Genomic DNA, 22,528 nt, shown 5'->3' with positions numbered 1-22,528 from the left:
GAGACGAACTGAATTTCAGGCCCATCACGAAGCGATAGAGCCTTTCTTATGTTGTGGTATAGCCTTGAGCTGTTCTGGTGACTAAGCATTGAGACTAATAGTTCCATTGTTTGTATGTAAGCAGAGGTGGATGGAAATTTTCTTTTTCTCAAAACTTATTCCAGAAAATAAATATTTCCTCTGTTTCCATGAGTTATTTCCACAATAGAAATATTAAATAAAGGTTAATATTTGCTGAGCAAGTATCATATATGAGGTGTTTTGCATACATTCATATTAACGAAAGTGTTTGCATGTTTTCAACCTGTGGACTAGGCATTTTTATACTTCATATAACAAATTTTCCTATAAAATATTTCAAAACAATATTTTCTAAAAGACAAAAAACTATAAGTATGGTTAAAATAAATAACCAATTTTTACAAATGGTAAACCACAGATGTCTATAACAACCACCTCAAAGATTTTACTGTTGAATAACAATTTTGTGTGGAACTGTTCCATCTCCCTTCCTGATGATAAGAAATTACACTTTTCATTCATCTGGACACATGACCCTTGAAAGATTTCTGTGGACACTCTAATGGCTAGGAAATTCTTTCAAGGATTCTGTCAAAACTGTCTCCATCCACCTTCCTTCATTATTTTGTCAATTCTGGCCACACTATAAACACTTTAGCAAGTAGTAGCACTGTTAATTTACACAATACTTATGTAGCAACTAATATGAAAAGTTTTTCTTTTCAAGTTTCTATGCAATTGTCAAGAGCTTTAGAGACGAAAATTAGATTTCCTGTTTTTGAAATTCAGAGCATATTCTACTCTTTTCTTATCAACTGTAATACTCTCTAAGAGATGCATACATTGATACTTAGAGGTTTCCTTTCATGAGGTGATGAGAATCCTGGCAATGCTAAAAATCTATAAACCTAGAGCCACTCAGACTCTTCTCTAATGAAATAAAGCTCTTCCTCTTGGAGCTGAGCCAGTGTCTCCTGGATGAGTTCTATAAGTTATTGAGTGAAACATTGCATTCTCAAAGGCTGAACTCAGGACCCCTTTTAATATATATTGCCTCTTATTATGGCAGGAATTGAGTTGGTTATGTCAAGATGAAACTGTCAGTTTTGCAGCTGAATGTTTTCAGTTGTTACAGTGACAGATTAGGTGCAAGTATATGAATGAAATGGCGTTTCATTTAAAGTGACACTGGAATCTACTCTCATCAGATTCATCAATTCTAATTCACTTACGTCTTTTTGGAGTGCTCAGTTTGTCTCATTTGTTTCAATTGCTTCCTATTCTACCAATATGCTTTTCAATTCGTTGGAAGGAGCAAAACAAAAATGACATAATAAGAGTGCACTTTGCTCTGCCAAACCTGATTCTACAGGTTCTCTGTGTAGTTAAACACACTCTACAACCTCAACTTGAAACCTGAATTTATTAATAGATTGACAAAGAGCCTCTTCTAAAAAATTAATTAGACTTCTGTTGAACTACATGAATTTAATACAATTCGTTGGTAATTGATAGAATGCACCAGTTCACAGGTGTCCAAGACATTTACTCTATTCTACTTCCATCTGCTGATGTGTCCAGTATAAATTCAAATTGCATATCCACCATCTGCATATTCATCTGCATATTCATCTGGAAGTGAGCATTAGATCTGTAACCCTCTTACATACAGCTGCTGTGATGTGTTCAGTGGTTTGGTTGTCTTTCTTTGAATGTCACAAGCATCATAAACAACTTGTTTCTAACATTACTAAATTCAATTAAAGTGCTTAGATTTAATTTATCTCTAGTGTTCACAGATATCTCAGATGTAAAACAAAATTTAGAGTTTGATTTGTTAATGTGTGTCCACGATTATGAGTTAAGAACAAAATGCTTTATAAATAGGAAATAACAGCTTCCAAGATGTTTACATTTACAGACAGAATACAGATTATTATTATTATTTTGTGCATGTAACCTATTCTTAAATCATTCTTATTGTAACAAACAGAACTTTGATGGCAAAATTTGGCTTACAATCTGGCTAATGTTAGAAAATAGCAATGGATTAATTTATATGGAACTCAATTTTTTCCCATGATTTCTGGTTTCACTGTTAGATACTTCCCCTTCCCTTTCTTTATACTTTCTGTTTACGTTTTTTTAATGTGGTTGCTTTTCTTCACAAGGTTAATTTAGAGATACCTGGTACAGTTAGGGCCTGCAATCGAAATGACAGACTGGCATGATTTAATGAAATGAATAAAAGACACATGGAATGTAACATTTTCTGCAATGAGCTGCCAAAATTTGAGTGTGGCTAGTAGAAAGTAAAATCAAATACCATGGTAAAACTTTAGACTCCTACACCTTCCAAAAGAACCTCTCTCACACCCACATTTAGTAACTTCTCTTCTTTAATGCTAATTTTCAAGCTTGAAGGTACTGAAAGCATAGAGTAGGATGAGAAAACTCCTCTCCTATTTTGAATCAATTAACCTGGATTAACCTAACAAATTAAAGGATAAACATGTGACAGTCTTGAAATTGGGTACACATTGTCAACATTTTATAAATAAGCAGATTAAGATAATCATTCTAGAGTCATAGTGTACTGACCTTCTTGACTGATTATTTAAAAAGTACATCAGAAGTATTGTAGTTAAGTAGCACACAATGGATTTAATTCAGGATAGTCTACTGGTACCACTTAGTCATAAATAACAAATGTCTAATGATGTATTTCAAAGTATTTTAGAGTATTCCTTTTAAAGGATTATTATTTACACAATGCTCAGTTTTACTCAAAATAAGTGTAATCACTCTTTAGTAATTTCTATTGGTTATGTAAATATATAAGAATGAGGAACTGCTGTGCAAACTGCATAAAAGCCATCTTCCTTCAGGAGATCGCCTTTCCTTGTGGGAATGACTCTACCTCTCTCCACCCATGACTTCCTACTTATTTAACATAAGCATTGCCTTAAAATTCAAGCACATAAAAAAGCACAAAAGCCATCCACTAGCACATTATACATGTCAGTTGAGAAAGATATCATGAAACAGGAGGCTATATCTGAGTATTGTTTTCCTTACTGCTTTCAGCAATTTTATAACACATTCGTTTACTTGCCATCCTCGTATCAAACTAAACAATTAGTAAGGACAAATATTTTACCTTGTTTCACTTTTAATAATATTTGCAGAATATTTATAGGGCATTTATGTTACTGACACAATCAAGGTGTTTTCAATTCAAAGAAAAATCACTTAATTTGAGAAAATAACATATTAAGCTTTAGCATATTCAACAGTTGTTATTAGGAGCTCCATTAAGGATATGTATGGATCTTATTTTTTTTTCAACATTTCTTTCAATTTTATAGGCATTTTAATAAAGATGAACCGTACCTGCTTTCTGAAAACAGGGTCCAAAGTATGCTCTTGACAAAGGAACTGGTTTTTGTAAAGTAATCCTTTTGCAGTAGTCATGCAAAAATGATGCTTAGTAGATCTTGAATAGCATTAAATGGCAATCCTTTAAAGACACCTGTTAAGAAAGAATATATAGTATTGTGATTACAAATGATCCTTTTTCCAACTTTGCTTGACCAATACCCATGCTTCTTATTAAATACTTTATATCAATGTTCTATTTAGTTATACGTACAAGCACTATACCTTTTACCCATACAAACAAATACTTACAGCTTCTAATTAGGTATATTTATATAGTTGCTTTTTCAGATGCATTGTTTTCCTTTATAATTCATGGGTTACAATAGCTTAAAATATTTAACACACTAACTTATACCTGCATTCCTGGCTTTTCTTAATTTTTATAAGATAATCATATGAAAATTCTATACTATTCCTAGCATTTGCAATGTTAAATTTATTATCTATTTTATTTAAGAATTTACAATATGCACTTTTCTTAAAAGCTTATATGTGATTTACTTTTTAAAATAAGTTTGAGAATTATGCTGGTGCATATTCCCCGGTGACCTGAAGGAAATTTACATGAATGGGGCCACCTCTATTCTCTTTATTTCTAATGAAGTTCACTGTTTAATGAAATTCTCCATACAATGAAATTTATATTTCTATTAAATTTAATCTTTGATAGATTTATTGATGTTTTAGCATCGAAAACATAGCATAGCTACCCATACATATATTTCAAATAGGAATCTAATAACATATTTCTTACAGTTTTCAGCAGTTTTATACCATCTTCCTATACTTGCCATTCTCATATCAAACTAAAAATTTAGTGATGAAAATTATTTTACTGTTTTTCTCTTTAATAATATTTCCAGAATATTTATGGAGCATTTATGTTTATTGACATAATCAAGGTGAGTAAGGAATACAAGTTTTAAACTTTAGATTGATGACTTCAGAGTGATTGAAGGCCGTCAACTGAGATTCCATGTTAATATACTACCAAGAGTCCAGGGAAACCTAAGGTACATATTTCATGATCAGATTGAGAAAAAGTATTTCGATTGCTTGTAGTTGTCACTACCAAAGGGTATTGACCTTTATGATTTCTATTTATATTATTTGGAACTTCAGGAAATTGACATTTTTGTTAAAAAAAAAAAAAGTAGTGAAATATCAGCAATTTTAAACATGTCAACCTAAGATTTCCTTTAATCTCAGCTTGCATTTCTGATATCAAGTCTAAATTATAGATATTATTGTAGTATACAAGTTGTGAACAGGAAGAACTTTTTGTCTTCCTTGTTTCCTCCTTCTGTCTCTTCCTCCCTTCCTCTTTCCCTTGCTTTTGTCCACCTTCCTTTTTTCTTCTCCCTTCATTATTTTCTTAATATTGTAATAATTTTACATATCTGCTTTATGCCTTAGTGCACAAAATTAAAAACTAAAAAAGTCAGGCATTTTATTGAGGTTTACAAACTTAGGTGGAATGATAGTTACTTAAGCAAAAAGCAAGTCTTTATTTTAGGATTTGACAAGTTATTTTTTTTTTTCATCTTGGACTGTCATTAAGATGGATTTTTTTGGAAGTCAGGTTTTTGTGTTCTTTTTACTGTCATTACTTCTTAGCAATTATACAGTGCACCATTTTTCCCTACAATATGGAAATATTGAGAACATTAAATGAGATAATACACATAAAAAGCTTACCAACATGTCCAGCACATATTGAATAAATAAGAAGTATCATTAGTTATTTTCACATTGCATTATGAACTAACATAGCAAAAGAAAAAAAATTATAATGAACACTGTTGTTGTGGTGATGGTTGTTATTTTCAAATTCCTTCCTCAAGTTTGCTTCTCAGAAGCAAAGCTTTTTCGTTTTGTCTCTGGAATAAACTCATGCTTATCTTTAAGACAGTCATCAAGTTGCCAATGTGTTTCTTCACAGAATTGGAAAAAGCTACTTTCAAGTTCATATGGAACCAAAAAAGAGCCTGCATTGCCAAGTCAATCGTAAGTCAAAACAACAAAGCTGGAGGCATCATGCTACCTAACTCAAACTATACTACAAGGCTACAGTACCCAAAACAGCATGGTACTGGTACCAAAACAGAGATATAGACCAATGGAACAGAACAGGGCCCTCAGAAATAATACCACACATCTACAACTATCTGATCTTTGACAAACCTGACAAAAACAAGAAATGGGGAAAGGATTCCCTATTTAATAAATGGTTCTGGGAAAACTGGCTAGCCATAAGTAGAAATCTGAAACTGGATCGCTTCCTTACACCTTATACAAAAATTAATTCGAGATGGATTAGAGACTTAAATGTTAGACCTTAAACCATAAAAACCATAGAAGAAAACCTAGGCAATACCATTCAGGACATAGGCATGGGCAAGGACTTCATGTCTAAAACACCAAAAGCAATGGCAACAAAAGCCAAAATTGACAAATGGGATCTAATTAAACTAAAGAACTTCTGCACAGCAAAAGAAACTAACATCAGAATGAACAGGCGACCTAGAGAATGGGAGAAAATTTTTGCAATCTACTCATCTGACAAAGAACTCAAACAAATTTATAAGAAAAAAAAAAAAAAAAACCCATCAAAGAGTGGGCAAAAGGACATTAACAGACACTTCTCAAAAGAAAACATCTATGCAGCCAACAGACACATGAAAAAATGCTCATCATCACTAGCCATCAGAGAAATGCAAATCAAAACCACAATGAGATACCATCTCACACCAGTTAGAATGGTGATCATTAAAAAGTCAGAAAACAACAGGTGCTGGAGAGGATGTGGAGAAATAGGAACACTTTTACACTGTTGGTGGGATTGTAAACTAATTCAACCATTGTGGAAGACAGTGTGGCAATTCCTCAAGGATCTAGAACCAGAAATGCCATTTGACCCAGCCATCCCATTACTGAATATATACCCAAAGGATTATATATACCCAAAGGATGCTGCTATAAAGACACATGCACACGTATGTTTATTGTGGCACTATTCACAATAGCAAAGACTTGGAACCAACCCAAATGTCCATCAATGACAGACTGGATTAAGAAAATGTGGCACATATACACCATGGAATACTATGCAGCCATAAAAAAAGGATGAGTTTGTGTCCTTTTGTAGGGACATGGATGCAGTTGGAAACCATCATTCTCAGCAAACTATTGCAACAACAGAAAACCAAACACTGCGTGTTCTCACTTGTAGGTGGGAACTGAATAATGAGATCACTTGGACACAGGAAGGGGAATATCACACACCGGGCCTGTTATGGGGTTGGGGGAGGGGGGAAGGCTAGCACTGGGTGATATACCTAATGTAAATGACGAGTTAATGGGTGCAGCACACTAACATGGCACATGTATACATATGTAACAAACCTACACATTGTGCACGTGTACCCTAGAACATAAACTATAATAAAATTAAATTAAATTAAAAAAAGAAAAGACAGTATGTTGTGATGATGAGACTACTTCATCTGCAGTCAGAATCAGATTTCTTTAGGTTTCTACCATATACTTATGTTCAGATCTTAAAAACTTATTTGCCATTTCTGGGAGTAATGATGTCAGATCCTATGTCTACTCAAGGAATTATAATAGAAGTCTTAAGAATAATAGATGAGAAAATTATTCCTAAACTGAAAGTTTTACATATGTTAGTTGTTATTCCTCAAGTTGCGCTTTATGAAAAACAATGACCTTTGCCAACCTATATTTTTCTCTCCATTTCTTTGAAAACTAGATCAAATCTAAATAAGTAATCATAGGAGACTTACTGAAAAATAAAGTAAGTTGTCTTGTTATTTCACAACCTTGCTTCATACACCATAGGTCAACATACATTTATCTTTTATTGTTTTGCTGTGATTTTTTAAGCTAGCATGAATTTTACTTTACAGATGGAAAAATAGCCTAAAATTGAAAAAGCCATGTAATCAGCTGATATTCTTATTTTCTTTTTTACAGTCATAACTTCCTCTATTTCAAATCATCACCAATGTCTGTATCTTCTTTTTAGAGTTTATCTCATTTCTCTTTTTATTAGGCTGGGATACAAAAATTTGTCCCTTATCCTAGGGTGGCCGTCTTGAAGAGACTCTGCCTGTAATTTTCTATTTTTATTGTATTATTGACCAGAAAAACAAATATTTAAAATTAACATGAAATAAAACCTTGTAATTAAACCTTAAATTGATAATTAATTTTTATCAACAACATAGTAACTTCAAGACAGTATTCAACACTGTTCCCTGTGCTTCAAATGACTACTTCCCACCGTTGTCCACCTGAAGAGCTTCTATTCATGTTAAAATCCTGGTTTAGATATGAGATTTTAAAAAAGTTTTCCCAATAATTTTTTGTGTTCTTTCTACTTCTGAAACTTGCTACAAATTACCTTATTAAATGTATTGTCCAACACTAAGTGATACATCATTGGTGCTCTTATAAGAAAAGGAAATTTGGGTACACAAGGAGACACCAGAAACACGTGCAAGCAGTGTGGTGATCACATGAAGACAGGAGTAAGGCAGCCATCTGCAAGCTGTGGGAGAGGCCTCACAAGAGACCAAGCCTGGTGCAACCTTCATATTGAACTTCTAGTCTCCAGAATTATGAGAACATTTTCTGTCATTTAAGCCACCCAGTCTGTGATGTTCTATTTTATGGCAGCCCTAGAAAACTAATACAACTGGGGACAAGGAATTCTGGGGAATAGACATAAAAGTTTATGGACACTCTACAATTCACTAAGGAAGAGGTGCTAAAGAAACCAGTACACAGAATGGCTTGGCAAACTAAAACCAGTCTCTTTCATCAGCCATTGTAGTATGAGCACATTGTAGCATAAGCACACTGACACATTGACAATGTGGCCACGTTGGCAGAGACGGAGGTTATGCATGGTGCCAAAAACATGAATCCTCATTCAACAAAAGATGATCTACCTGCTACCTCTGTAGAAATCTCAACCTTCCAGCAACTGAGCACTACATTGAGATTACCCACTACCCTTCACCAATATGATACTATTGGTTCTACTCAATCAATCAAGGTGGAAGGAATACCTTTTGAGTAGGATCAAAGCATATCTTAGGTGTGGGTTTCCCTTTCTTGCCCACATCTCTTCAGCTAGCAGCACTCTCCAAGAAGTAACTAAGTCTTTGATCCACTGACACAGAACGTGGATAACATTACATAGAACCAATGGCCACACTTAACATCAAAGGAAGTACATCAATGGACATATGATCACAGGATATACTGGTTTTATTACATACCACTACCCAGAAGCCTAATGAATGGGATTATTTTTAACAGTACTTAAATACATTAAAATATGTTAAAAACAGTATTGAATACATTTAAGTCCTCTCTATCTGTGTGTATGTGTGTGTATGTATGTATGTATATATATATATATATATCCTTTCTGTATTAGTCAGTGTTCTCCAGAGAAACAGAACCAGTAGGATGTGTGTGTGTGTGTGTGTGTGTGTGTGTGTGTTGTGTGTGCATATGTGTGTGTGTATGCAATTGGAATTAGTTTATGTGATTATGGGAGCTGACAAGTCCCAAGATGTGCAGTTGGCAAACTGAAGGGTTAGGACAGCCAAAAACGTAGTTCCAGTCCAAAGGCTGGCAGCATCAAAACACAGCAAAAGCTGATGTTTCAAATCCGAAGGAAGGAAAAAAACAAGCAATGTCCCAGATCAAAACAGATCAAAAACTGGCAGACAGAAGACATTACCTCTTACTCACACAGGTGGGTCACCCTTGTGTTCTATTCAAGACTTGAACTGATTGGATGGGGCCCACTCTCACTAGGGAGAGCCGTCTACTTGACATGGTTAACTGACTGAAATTTTCACCTCATCAAGAAACACTCTCACAGACACACCCAGAAAAACGTTTGACCCAATGTCTGGGGAGCCCATGGCCCAGTCAAGTTAACACAGAAAATTAGCCACCATACTGTCTTAACCTTATATCCCCTTTCAACATTTGCCCTATTTTATTCTTAAACAATACAACTATATTGAACAAAAAAAAAGGTATCTGTACTTACTCCCCTCCGTTTTGTACATCATGCTTTTTCCTTTCTCTTTGTTATATACCTTTCATTCTCAATATTTCGCTTTTCTTTTTCTGTGCCTTAGAACTTTCTTAACTGTTGAATTCCTCAATATTTGATTCTGGCTTTCTTTAATTCCTACTCTAAACACTTCCTAGGCAATTCATGGCTTCAATATACCACCTATACACAAAAATCTTCCAAATTTATGTCTCTTTTTTTCCCTTGGATTCCTCAAAGTCACAACAAAATTACATGTGTAAAACTGAAACTAGGAACTATGCCTGCTTCCTTTCATTACCCCTTCCAACAGCAACGGTAACAATAATCATCTCATCTTCCAGTATTCTCGATCCCAGTCAATACTTTCATCATCTTCCTAGCTGTAGAAACCATAAATCCTAAAGTTACTTATTTATTTATTTGAGAAAGAGTCTTGCTCTGTTGCCCAGGCTAGAGTGCAATGGTGTAATCTCAGCTCACTGCAAACTCTGTCTCCTGGTTCAAGCAATACTCCCACCTCAGTCCCACCATGAGTGGCTGGGACTATGGGACTACAGGTGCCTGCCTCCACGCCTGGATATTTTTTTGTATTTTTAGTAGACACAGTGTTTCACTGTGTTGGCCAGACTGGTCTTGAACTCCTGACCTCAAGTGATCCGCCAGCCTCCACCTCCCATAATGCTGGGATTACAGGAATGCTAAAGCCATTTCTGACATCTCATTCTTCCTCATCCATGAATTTAATTATTTATCAAATCATGTTTATTTGACCTCTGTGTATGTCTCAGGTCTGTTTCTTCTCCATTTCCACTCCCACTCTTGTTTGAATGAGCATCTTTTCTGCATTCACCATTGAATTGGTCTCCCTGCATTCCACTGTCATTCTATTTGAAGGTTTTCTTCATGATGAAACCCGAATGATGGTTCAAATTGCAAATCAAATAAATGTCTAGATATTCAAATTGCAAATCAAATAAATTTGATTTTAAATCAAATTTAAAACTTTTTAAATTTACATAAATTGAAAAAAATTATATACTGTACTTTGTACTTTGTATAGTTGAAACTAATTGACTTCAATAATGTATATAATTTTTATTGAGTCTCTATTATGTGATATACACAACACCAGTTACTGGAAATTCAAAAGTGAACAAGATAAGGTCTCTTAGCATAAATATTACGGTCCAGTGGGAGAATGAGACTGGTGAATAGCCAATTCCAATGTTGTGTGGTAAGTGCTATATTAAGGGTCAGCTCGGGTGCTATGGAATCACAGGAAGGTCATCCAGCCCATTACTGAGCATTCAGGGATGGCTTTTGTGGGGAGGTGACTTCCACCTGAAGAAAAATAAGAACTGAATCAAGCACCAATGGGCAGTTGTCATGTGGCCAGGGAGATCAGTTGAGTCCTGTGACTGGTGGTATCATTTGACACATTTAAGACGTTTTCTAGGTTTTTGTGAGAGTTAAAAATAATCCATGAAGTAAATACTGATAACAGTAGATTCCATACTTACACACATATTAAGTGTCAGTTTACAAAATGCTTCCGAATATATGAACTCATTTAAGCTTCAACCCAGTGCTACTGATGTCAAGATAGTTTTTTGTTTTGTTTTGTTTATTACCCCACAGAGTCTATAGCATAAAAAAGTTTACAGAGCGAGTGAATGATAGACTTTGGAATAGCACTATCCAACTCACCTTTTCTATAAACAGAATATAAAATTCTGTCATCTGTAAATGGACTTCATCGATCTAATGTGTACAAGACTGCAGATTTTCAGTTAATACCAAATGTTCATATTTGTCTTTTCAAGGATATTTGAAACCTTAACTTTTAATTTAAGTGTTGATTGTCTTGTAGTGAACCATTCATGATAGGGAGTCAATGTTTAATGATACCGGGTGCATCATCTTAATTCCAGATTAACTACATCCCACTGACAAAATTTCTTCCCCACCCTGCTGCCACCTGTCTGGTACCAAACCCGCTCAGCTGTGGAAACTGACAGCTGGTTCTTCAGAGGGGAGTAGTGGGAGCAGAAGTCAGGTGGAAATGGCTCATTAGCAATGGAATGAAAAAAATATGCAGACTTCCCTGTAGACATTTTGGATGATGCTCCACTCTCTGCAATTGCCGATTGGAGAGTTAATTGCAAAAAAATTAATAATAATAATAATTCTCAAAAGGTTTTGAAATTATTATGATGTGATGCCATCACGTTAAATCAATTTATCTTTATTTCTTCTGCTGAAGTTTTTATTTTGACACGAATCACAGCATTAGTGCTGAAAGAAAAAATATTCTGATATTTTTGCTTTCTGAACATGTCCAGGGATGTTGCTCTATAAAGAACCCCAGGATTGGGAGTTGGCATACTGAATTCTAATCATTAATTAGCTGCATAAAATCACATACTTTCCTTAACTTCTCTGGATGTCAGATTATACATGAAAACAACAGAATTAAATGGCCACAATGATTGAATTATGCTTAATTACAGACTTTCTTCTGTCTTTTTTGGCTTTATTTAAAGTTATCAATAGACCACTTATTTCTCTCGATAAAGAGTACTTATAATGTACATTTAAGAAGATATCTCTCTTACATTTATGGGCTTTTATGCTGTTTAAAAATCATTTCATTGTGTATATGAAATGTTTGAAATGTCATTAAAGACAAAGTTTTATACTTGGATTTTGAAATAGTTTTCAGTCTAGGACCACACCACCCTGAATGTGCCCAAATTTGTCTGAAATATGGAGGTGACAGTAAAGTGCATGTGGGGACAACCTAGTTGTTATAAAATTAAAAATACAAACTCTTTTGTAAAAAAACTCATCTGCTATAAAGTATTAGCAATTGAACTATTTATAGACTTTTTTTACAGTAAGCTAATTATTGTAGAAGGGTTCTTAAATATCCTTTAAAGTTTAGAAAATTAATTATGTTTTGCTAAAAAATTTTTCCTATTTTTAAGATCAAAGCAGTAGCAACACTAAAATCATAAATAAGATTAATGTGTGAAACAAGTTATCAGTGCACAGTGGCTCCTTGATATTAAGCAGTGTTATATTCTTTTCAGGATCTTGATTCTCCAGAGTATGTCAAAACGTTAGTGATACACTTATGTGCCAAGAATCACCTTGAAACCACCAAGACAGACTGGCAAAGTTCCCAAAATGAGCTTTTCCCAAAACCACATCTCACCCTTTATCATCTGAACTCGTTTCTCACATATGTGCACTTGTCTTCTGACCTTTCTCATTTCCTGATAGCTTGAAGCTCTGCCATTAGCAGCAAGCACTAGAAGTCATATTGCTACATCTGTCACTATTAGTTAAGAATACCATCCAACTTCAAGATAACTAGAAATTTTCTCCTATAGTTCTTTTTGGCTTCCTCAGTGTAGGGTCAAAAGGGCTGCCTGCAGCAAATAACCGAGCACAGAATTGGTTGTTGAAATATTTCATTTCATAAAACCATGAACTCCCAGCCCAACTTTGTTACTGCCATTTGTCACGCATTTACCACATGTGTCTTCTGTCTTGAAAAACTCATCTCCCCTAAGCCCAATGTCATGGAATAAAACTGCTTTTCAGACACCGACACAAAAATCTTCGCAAAGGGTACAGCTGACTGAAGTCAGTTTTAACAGACTTTATTCTCTTAGGGTGCTGAAAATCTGAGAGCAAGTAAAGCTGAAAAAGGTCTTCCTTGCTTTTCTACCACTGGCACCGCAGCTGTTAGCACTTCTGGTGTCAAGGTACAAATGTCAGGAAGGTACTGTCAGTAGAGTAACACCCATGAAAAACAGCCTGGCAGCCTGGCTGGCAGCCAGAGCCTGCGATCATTTCGTTATACACGGCTCAGAGCTGGGCTTCTGTTATCACTATTTCCTCCAATTGCTCTTAATTAAAGCAGAGAGATTTGCTTCACGTCAACGAAATGAAAGGGTTTTTCTTTTCTTTTTTGACTCAGTTCAAAAGAGTAATTTCAAAAGTGAACACTAACTGAAGTGTTTAGAATATTATGGTTCAGCTTTCTGAAATACATTAGCATGTATGTCCTGGGAGAAAATGGCTTGAATTAAAATTTGTCCCCCAATCCTCCACCAAAGGGTCTTCTACTGAAAACAAAATACACCTGAAAACTTATTAAAACATATGAGACATATACAACACCTAAATGTTTATTTTCATAACTCTTTGAGTCTTAGAGATAATTACCTAGATATACTGTAGAAAAAAAATTGTCATTGAAATGATTTCTCAGATTTTAAGAAATTCTAGAATTTATTATAAAAATGTATAGACAATTTTAGTATACCCATTTCCCCTCTAAAAAACTGTGATTTGATATTGGTACAATGCCACCACAACTAAGGAGCAAGAAGAAGATGGCTTTTTCGAGGGATGGGACTCGAGGGATTTGAATGTCGACAAACTTCCTGGCATCATCAATTGCCTTATGATTTGTAGTTATCATCGGCTTTCATCTTGGATATGATAATTTACTAACCAATTTATCAGAATCTACAGAACGATGCTCTTGGCCTTGGAGCAGATCTAGCAGACATTTTTTCCAGTGACATCTGCTACCCACATGCGTAATCAGAAAACAGGAATGGTTCCTCTAGAAATAAAAAAAAGTATGCCACCTTTTTCATCCAAATTAAAGAAAACTATCAGGGGCTTTACTTCCCATGGCCACTTTCCGTATTTACATACACATATTCTCGTGAGGCACACAGATCCATTTACTTCTCTGTAATTTGCATCATTCTATCGACTCTATAATTTATGTTATTCTATTGTCTCTTCTTTCTATCATTCAACTCTTGCTACGGTTACCAGTGGCTTTCTAATTAAAAGAAATACTCTATGAAAAAAAGCACTGTCTTGCAATATATATTCAATACATGCAATCTCTGTCACCTTCTAATTTTCAATATAAATGGCCCGTTCCAGGATTTATATTCTAAAACTTTGTCTATTCAATATACCCATATAGACTTTCTATATGCCTCTTAATTTTTTTATTTTCATACCATCCCATAATTTTACCTTTTTAATATTATCTATTTTTTTCTATGCATTCTTGGCTAAAGCGAAATAAAACAACACAAAACATAAAGTCATGTTCCTTGTCAATTACTTATTTTTTTTATCCCAACTATTTCCATCTAATAATTGACTATATTCTGTTGATGACTCAGAAATAGGTGTCAAATCTGGAATTTTCTTTTCCATCTCCAATATTAAACTTCAACCTGGTTCTTTCCTCACTCTGGCAACGGCTGAAGTCTGCTTACAGATTTTCCTACTCTTCTTTCTCTATTTCCATCTTGCCCTTTAAACTACAACATGTTTGTGGTTTCCTTACCAACAAGCCTACAGTGGCACACTAGGAACAGAAGCATTTGTAGGCTTCCCTTTGCCCACAAAATAATGTTCAGAATCTTTAGCCTGAGGTCATTTGTAATATTTTTTTTTTTTTTTCTAAATCATTATCTGATAGTTCAGTGAACTATTTATGGTCAGTGAGCTCCTAACCAGACCAAATGCTTTTATTCTTCCATGACTACTAGAGTGTATTCATCACTCTGCCTAGAATAAATATCAATGTCTTCTCTCCCCTTAATTACATTGCTACTTAAAGTATGGTCTGCAGAGAAGCAACACCAGCATTACCTAGGAGCTTGTTAGTTAACAACACATAATCTCAACCCCCACCCCCACCCACAGACCTATTGAATAAGAATCTGCAATTTTTACAATATCCCACTGTTTATCATATACAACAAAAATTTTTTTCTCTGAAGCTACTTTCTTCTTTATCTTCCCACTATATATTTTTCACATCCTACAATAGCATCCATCTTAAAGTGTTATGGATATTTTAATTAGACATGTGCACCTCCTCCCCATCCTCCTCTTCTTTCGCCTTCCCTCTCTTCTTTTCCTTATTCTCCTCTCCCTTTCTCCTTTCCCTACCCTATTCTCTCACTCACTGTTACTTAACAGCAGTGATTGGGATGAGGGTTACGTATTAACCCATTCCTCTTGCTGTGTGACAATCAACTGCTTGCATTATTCCTTTCAATCTGGTGGTTTCACCTGCTCCAGAGAAAGATGCATTTTCTCTTTCCTTTGTCTAGACAGTAAAATCTCTCACTATTTAATGATGAAAATAAAACCAGCCTTTACATAGTCACTATTGAACAAGTGAAAGTAGTTACTTGGAATGAGAAGCTCTATGTTCAGCTGTACATGGTATAGCATATGCACATCCATAAAACGAATGAAACAGCATTTCAGAATGCTTCATGTAGTAGACTAATAGAACATACTTTTTCCATCAAACTGCATCTATATAGTCGTGAGATATGGATAGCTGAAATATTTCAGTTCCTTAAAATATAACACACCAGTATACACATCTTACTTGGGCTAGCAATGAATTAATTATTGTTCAGCAAAATTACGTGGCATAACTTTTTAAGTATTATGTTATGCCACCCAGAAGCTATATCATACCCTCAAAACTGTCATTATTATGTTAATTAATATTTGTTGGCTACTGGGATATTGAAATTTGTTTATGTGCGTCTAAACAGCTTCACATGTCGCCTTTTACCAACCCCCTTTGGGCTAATATGAGTTTAAATCTCAGGTCTGAACTTTCTGACTCATGTCCCAGATACCTTAGAGGCAGCTAGTCTTCACAATTCTCCCTCCTTTGTAGCCTAGGATATGCTCATCCTAGAATGTCTTTCATCAGTAAATTCCTTGTTGGGTCAATAAAGTCTATGATATGACTAAGGATAAAGTAATACAAACTAATGGCAAAGTTTTTGCAAGCACAATATATACTATTACAGCTACAAATCATTAGAATAAATATTTGCTGTTCAGTTGTTTTGATTATTATATACACAGTTTAAGTGGAGTTTGCTAAACAGAATTTTAATCATGAAATAAAACATTATTAAATATTAATTTTATGTGAATTAATCCTTCTTGTAAAGGAGACAAAATATTCCTTTAAATGTACACTTTGAGATAAAGAAGGATATTTTATTTTGTATACAGAGCATCTTTCCTGTGGTAAATTAAATTCACTGGAACAGATAGGGTCCCCATAAACCATAAGTAAATAATTTTGTCCTCTCTTTGCCTATGTGAGAATTTCCCTGCTGTTTCAATGTTAGTATATTTTTGGCAAATTTTCAGCTGTCTATAAAAAAGTCTTCAGTCTAGAATAAGTTAGTAGATGGGCATTTGTTCTGAAAATTAAAAATTCAAATAAAAATGTATTAATAACACTAACTTTATAAGCAAAAGAAGTGAGAATCTGTGTGAAAGCACAAATAATTCAAGCTAAAAATGTGTCACAATGATTTACATATTTCAAGATAATTTGTTTTTATTCCTGAATCATGACCTACATCTGTGAAATTATTTTACTGGTGCAATCTTACATCATAACTGTCAAAGCCTATTTGATTGCTATTTGATTTCTATTCATTGAACTTATTATCCTAGAGAAAATAGCAGTGACAGAAACAAACAAACAAACAAACAAACAAACAAACAAAAACTTCAAATCGTGGATTGCGTGAGATGTCACCTGAGATAAAGGCTAATCTGTCTATATACAACTGGGTGTAGTGCAATGCCAGGTAGTTCTGGGTTTTCTACATTTGTCTCTTACATATTAGCTCATTCTACTAAAACCACTGTTTTTGTCCAGTCTATGAATAGAATGAGTACCTTCATGAAAATCTTGTCTCCTTCACTTTTTAATAGAAGACCAGCAATTGCATCTCTAGGCTTCCAACTGTTTAGGCCATTTATTTGCTGAGGCAACTGGGAAAAAAAGTCACTTATTTTCTCTTAAATCTTTTTTTCTTCTCATTTATCATGTAGGATTTTTTTGGAATATATCAATGGCTAATATTTGTTGAATACTTACAAAAATGTTGCAGAATATTGTAAGCACTTCATATACACTATCTGAATTGTCTTATGGCAATCTTATGCAAAACAGAGATACAGAAAGGCTACATAATTTGTCAATACCATACAATTTGGCATAGAGAGACTGAATAGAACCAATTTTCTTAACTGTCTGGCTATATTATAATGCATTCTGCTGAATGAAAAGGAAGGATATTAGAGTAGAAACTATTAACTACCATTCGGAGAAAAAATTGTTTTTCTTGCAGGTCATGCATTGTGTAAAACACTATTATTGAATATTTACAACAATCCCATAAAGAAGTCAGCATTTTTTCTTTAACATATAAAGAATTGAAGGCTCATACAGGATATATAATTTGCCTCTATTCAAAAGGCAAGTAAGTGACAAGATAATTTTTTAGAGGAACATATGTTGTCTTCAACCTAGGTATTTTATATTACATATTTTTCCCTCTCAAACAATGCCACTCCATTGCAATATTTGAGGAAGCAAATGATATAGATAAAATTGTTTTTGTATTATTTAATTTATTTTTTTTTGTTTTGCTTTGTTTTGTTGTTGGATTGATGCAAAATATATATTCATGTTTTATCAGAATAAATTTTCTCTACTACTTTTCTGATATTTCATATCATGTGATGCAACCTGGTCACAATCAAAGAATGAATTTGTCACCACTTGAAATTTATCTCCTGGCTAAACAGCAGTAGCAGTCAACAAAACAGCCATCCAAGGTGATTTCTTCAGAGGCAGCAGCTTAGGAGGTATAAAAGACTGAAAAGAATTTGGCAAGTTATACCTGTAGATAGTAAATAGGCCTAAAAATAATTTTTAGAGAAAGAGCAACAACTAAAAGAAAATATTTCTTAATCATCCTTTGGGGCTCTGAGGACAAGGAGCTATAGGTGCTAGAATATTATATACACAATTAATAATATGGTCAGTTTTAATGCTACAATAAACTAGCATAAAATTAAAGATATAATTTTCTTAAAATACTAATGCTATTGATTGAAAGAATTAGACTTTTTAAAAAGACTTATTTCAAGAACCACTTGAAAATAAATTTGACATTAAGTAATATTTATACCTTTGGCAAAGATCAAAGTAAGAGCATTTGGTTTAATAAAACTGGAGCATTCTTTGACTCTAGGAACAAATTTTAGAAGAGCATTGTGATGAGGTTTCAGAAACCCTTCCCTAGTGAAAGTATCACAACTGGTGAAAAACATTAAACAAAAATGAAAGCTCTGGAAATTGTCCTAAATTGCCACTCCTCAAGTCATTTTATGAGGTCAACACAACTCTGAACCCCAAATATGACAACAGTATTCTAGGAAACATAGAAAATTATAGAACAATAACTCCTTATATATGGATATTAAAGTTTTTAATAGAAATTTAGCAAATCAAATCAGGTAATGTATATAAAAATACATCATGACCCAGTGGGAAAGAATACTAGATGGTGTTCCTACTTAAAAACTAATCAGGCTGGGCGCGGGGGCTCACGCCTGTTATCTCAGCACTTTGAGAGGCCAAGGCGGGCGGATCACAAGGTCAGGAGATCTAGATGAGCCTGGCCAATATGGTGAAACGCTGTCTCTAACTAAAAATACAAAAATTATCCAGGCGTGGTGGTGCACACCTGTAGTCCCAGCTACTCGGGAGGCTGAGGCAGGAGAATTGCTTAAACTTGGGAGGCAGAGGTTGCAGTGAGCCAAGATCATGCCACGGCATTCCAGCATGGGTGATGGAGCGAGACTCTGTCTCAAAAAAATAATAAGAAATAATTAACCTAATTCGTTAGAGTAAGATAATAAAGGAGGAGAAAGGTATATGCTCATCCTAATAGACACAGAAAAATGTTTGCCATAATTCAACCAACAGAGAATGACCAAATTTCAATTGATATTTTCATATAAATAGGAAATTCATAATAGTATATAGTCTATTATTTCATTTATATTAATTTAAGAAACAGGCCAAATCCATCTCTGTTGCTATAAATCAGGAAATGGCTACATGTTTACAGTGTGTACTGAATAAAAGTATCACAAAAGTACTTCTCAAGTCACGGAAAGATTCTATATTTTGAGTGGGATAGTGGTTAATAAGTGTATATATTTTTCAAAACTTATTGAAATGTGCATATAGGATAGAAGTGTTCAAATGTAAGTAATATGCCTAAATACAAATAAAAGGGTAAAGATGGGCAAAAAGGTAAATTGCATTATAAACATTTTACCAATGTAATAATTAAACCATAATTGACTATGTGATTATACCAATATTTAAGAGTGTTTTATTGATACTTTATCATGCATCAAGTTTTTCGAGATTTTAAATAATACTATTATAAATGTCTTTCTGAAAACATATTTGTTCACAGTTCATGACATTTCCTTGGAGTTGGATTTCATAGAAGTTGAAAAATTTTAACTATTTGATGCACATTACCAAATTTCTTTAAAATTACTATATTATTTTGTTATAAATTATTAATCAGCATTGCATGTGTCTTTCTGTAGATATAAATAGGTATGGATACATACCCATGTGTATTCACAACTTTTGAGGCATAATTGGCATACACTAAATTGCACATATTTGTATTGTATAATTTTGCATTTAATTATACCTGCACACTATGAAACAATCACCTCAGTCAACAGTGTAAAAAGTGTCCTTATACCTCTTTGGAATCTTTCCCTCCAAAGTAATTACCATATAAACTCATATAATATAAATGAAAATTTTCGCTGTTGATCTGTATTCTGCACTATGTATTACTTTTTATTTTCCATCATTTTATACAATCGAGTTATACTCTATAATCTCTTTTGTCTGCCTTTCATGCAGTACAATAACTTTGAGATTAATATATGTTAATAGTTAATTTAAAAAAATTCTTAATAAAACAATTGTTTGATTAATACTATCATGTAAAACAACTGATGGCTTTCATTGGACAACCACTGTAGGGAATTTTAGATTTGAGATGCATAAAATGAGTCTTGGGATATTATTCTGGGCTTCGCTGTAGGTATTCAGATAGAAAATATGGACTAGTGGTATTGATAAGTGGAAGTTGGAGCTGCTATTAAAGAGGGAATGTGGATAAGCATCCCATCTATTTGTTGAAAATATTTCATAGATCTTTGGCCAATTTCTGGACTGCAAAAGCACAGAGAAATATTATGGAAGTTCTCAAGGCAGTAGCTGCTGGGAGGGAGAAAGCAAGTGAAGAATCAAGAGTCTCCTGTTGTTGGGAGGGAAATCGTTTTCCGGTTCATCCAGAATGGAGAGATTTTAGTGGATATACTGTGCTTTCCAAACTAATATAGGCCTATCTTAACAAAGCTAATAGAACTCTTCAGCATCAAGGTGCCTAGCAGAATAAAGTGCAACTTTTTTTTAAGGAAGGATCCATGATTCAGAATTTCAACAGTTTATAAGTATCACTTGCAATGTCCAGAATACCAAAAAAAAAAAAAAAAAAAAAAAAAAAAAAAAAAAAAAAGAAAAAAAAATAACAAAAAAAAAAAAAAAAAAAAAAAAAAAAAAAAAAAAAAAAAAAAAAAAGAAAAAGAAATAGCAAAAACAAAACCACCTGACACTCTAGATATTTAAAAAGAAAAGGTGACTGATATTAATAAAAAGTGGCAAGATGATTCATATGCAGGCCTATAAAAAACCTTGATGTACTTAGCAGAAAATAATTTCAAAATAACTATGACTAACATATTAAAGAAACAGAAAAACCATAGAAAATATGTAGATGATGAAGTATTTTGACAGAGAATACAATATATACGAAATCAAATCTATATTTTGTATAAGAATAAAATACACTATTAGGAATTAGTAAGTCATTGGATGGACTTAAAAGCAGATTCAACATAGTCAAAGACGATATTAATAAATTTGAAGACAAGTCAATAAAAATATGCAAACTGAAGTCGGGAGGAAAAAATAAGAATGAGAGGAACAGAGCATAAATTAGATCATGTCACATGGGCTGAAGTACTAACATAAGTGTAACAGAAATTACAGAATAATAAAAGAGATATTGATTGGGACATTATTGAAACAATATTGGGACAATATTTATTGGACAAAATCAATATTTGGAGAAATAATAGTTGAATATTTTTCCTGAAAGCTTATAGCAATTCATATTTCCTTTTGGGAGAATTATTAATTTGTGTTCCTGGTATGTTTTCTCTTGATATTTTAATATTTTCTTTTCCAGTTCTGAAAGTTATATATTTTATGTTCAATTTTATAGTATCCCTAGCCTCAGAAGTCAATTCTAAAACTTACGTGAGACCTTATCACATTCTAATATAAAAACTTCAGGCTCTCAATTTCTCATACAGTAGTCCAAAGCTCTGCTCAATACGGTACTATATCCATAATAAAGTTAGTCATTCACTTCTTATCTTTTGAAAGCACTTGTGCTATACCTATACTACAACAAATATAATGTTTTGCTTACTGGTCTGTTTCTTCTACTCTAGTGTGATCTTTCAACAGCTTTTTATTTGTTGCTTTTCTATAAATACTTCTTAAACTGATGTAAGAATAAAGGAAATGTATCGTAAAAAACGGAGTAAGAAGTTATAATTTTCAGTAGAAAGAAACAGATAGCAAGCAAAAACTGCAGAGACTCGACTGGATGTTCTCCATTATCCTGACAGTAAATTAGCTTTTCATTTGAATGTTACTTTCTTTCAGAAGAGTTTGATGCATTTTAAGTTGATGCAGCAGTGCATGTTATTAAAGCCAGGAATCATAAATTATTCCTTAAATCATTGAGTCTTGGGAAAATAGAAAGCCAATGAATCACATACTATTTGAACATTGATTTAGTTTCTGTGTAAGCCTATGCTGCTTTGGGTGTATGTGTTTGGCTCCAGCAGGTCTGCATACTTTCTAATTTGCTTGAAAACTGCGTGAAAATA

General features: G+C 33.7%; 1 protein-coding gene across 2 annotated transcripts in view; it reads right to left on the bottom strand.

The window, feature by feature from the left end:
• Positions 1 to 22,528, bottom strand: part of CNTN5 (contactin 5) — a 1,320,702-nt gene that overhangs the window by 999,040 nt on the left and 299,134 nt on the right. Inside the window, exon 2 of one of the 2 annotated variants that reach the window (XM_023208001.2) lies at positions 3,415 to 3,553. The exons of the other annotated variant lie outside the window; for it this stretch is intronic. The gene's annotated coding sequence lies outside the window, so the exon portion shown is untranslated. The remainder of the gene's footprint in view (positions 1 to 3,414; positions 3,554 to 22,528) is intronic. 2 annotated transcript variants of the gene reach the window in all.

Source organism: Piliocolobus tephrosceles, chromosome 13 (assembly GCF_002776525.5).
Source record: "Piliocolobus tephrosceles isolate RC106 chromosome 13, ASM277652v3, whole genome shotgun sequence".
Lineage (NCBI taxonomy): Eukaryota > Metazoa > Chordata > Mammalia > Primates > Cercopithecidae > Piliocolobus > Piliocolobus tephrosceles.
This window is presented reverse-complemented; position numbering and strand designations above follow the sequence as displayed.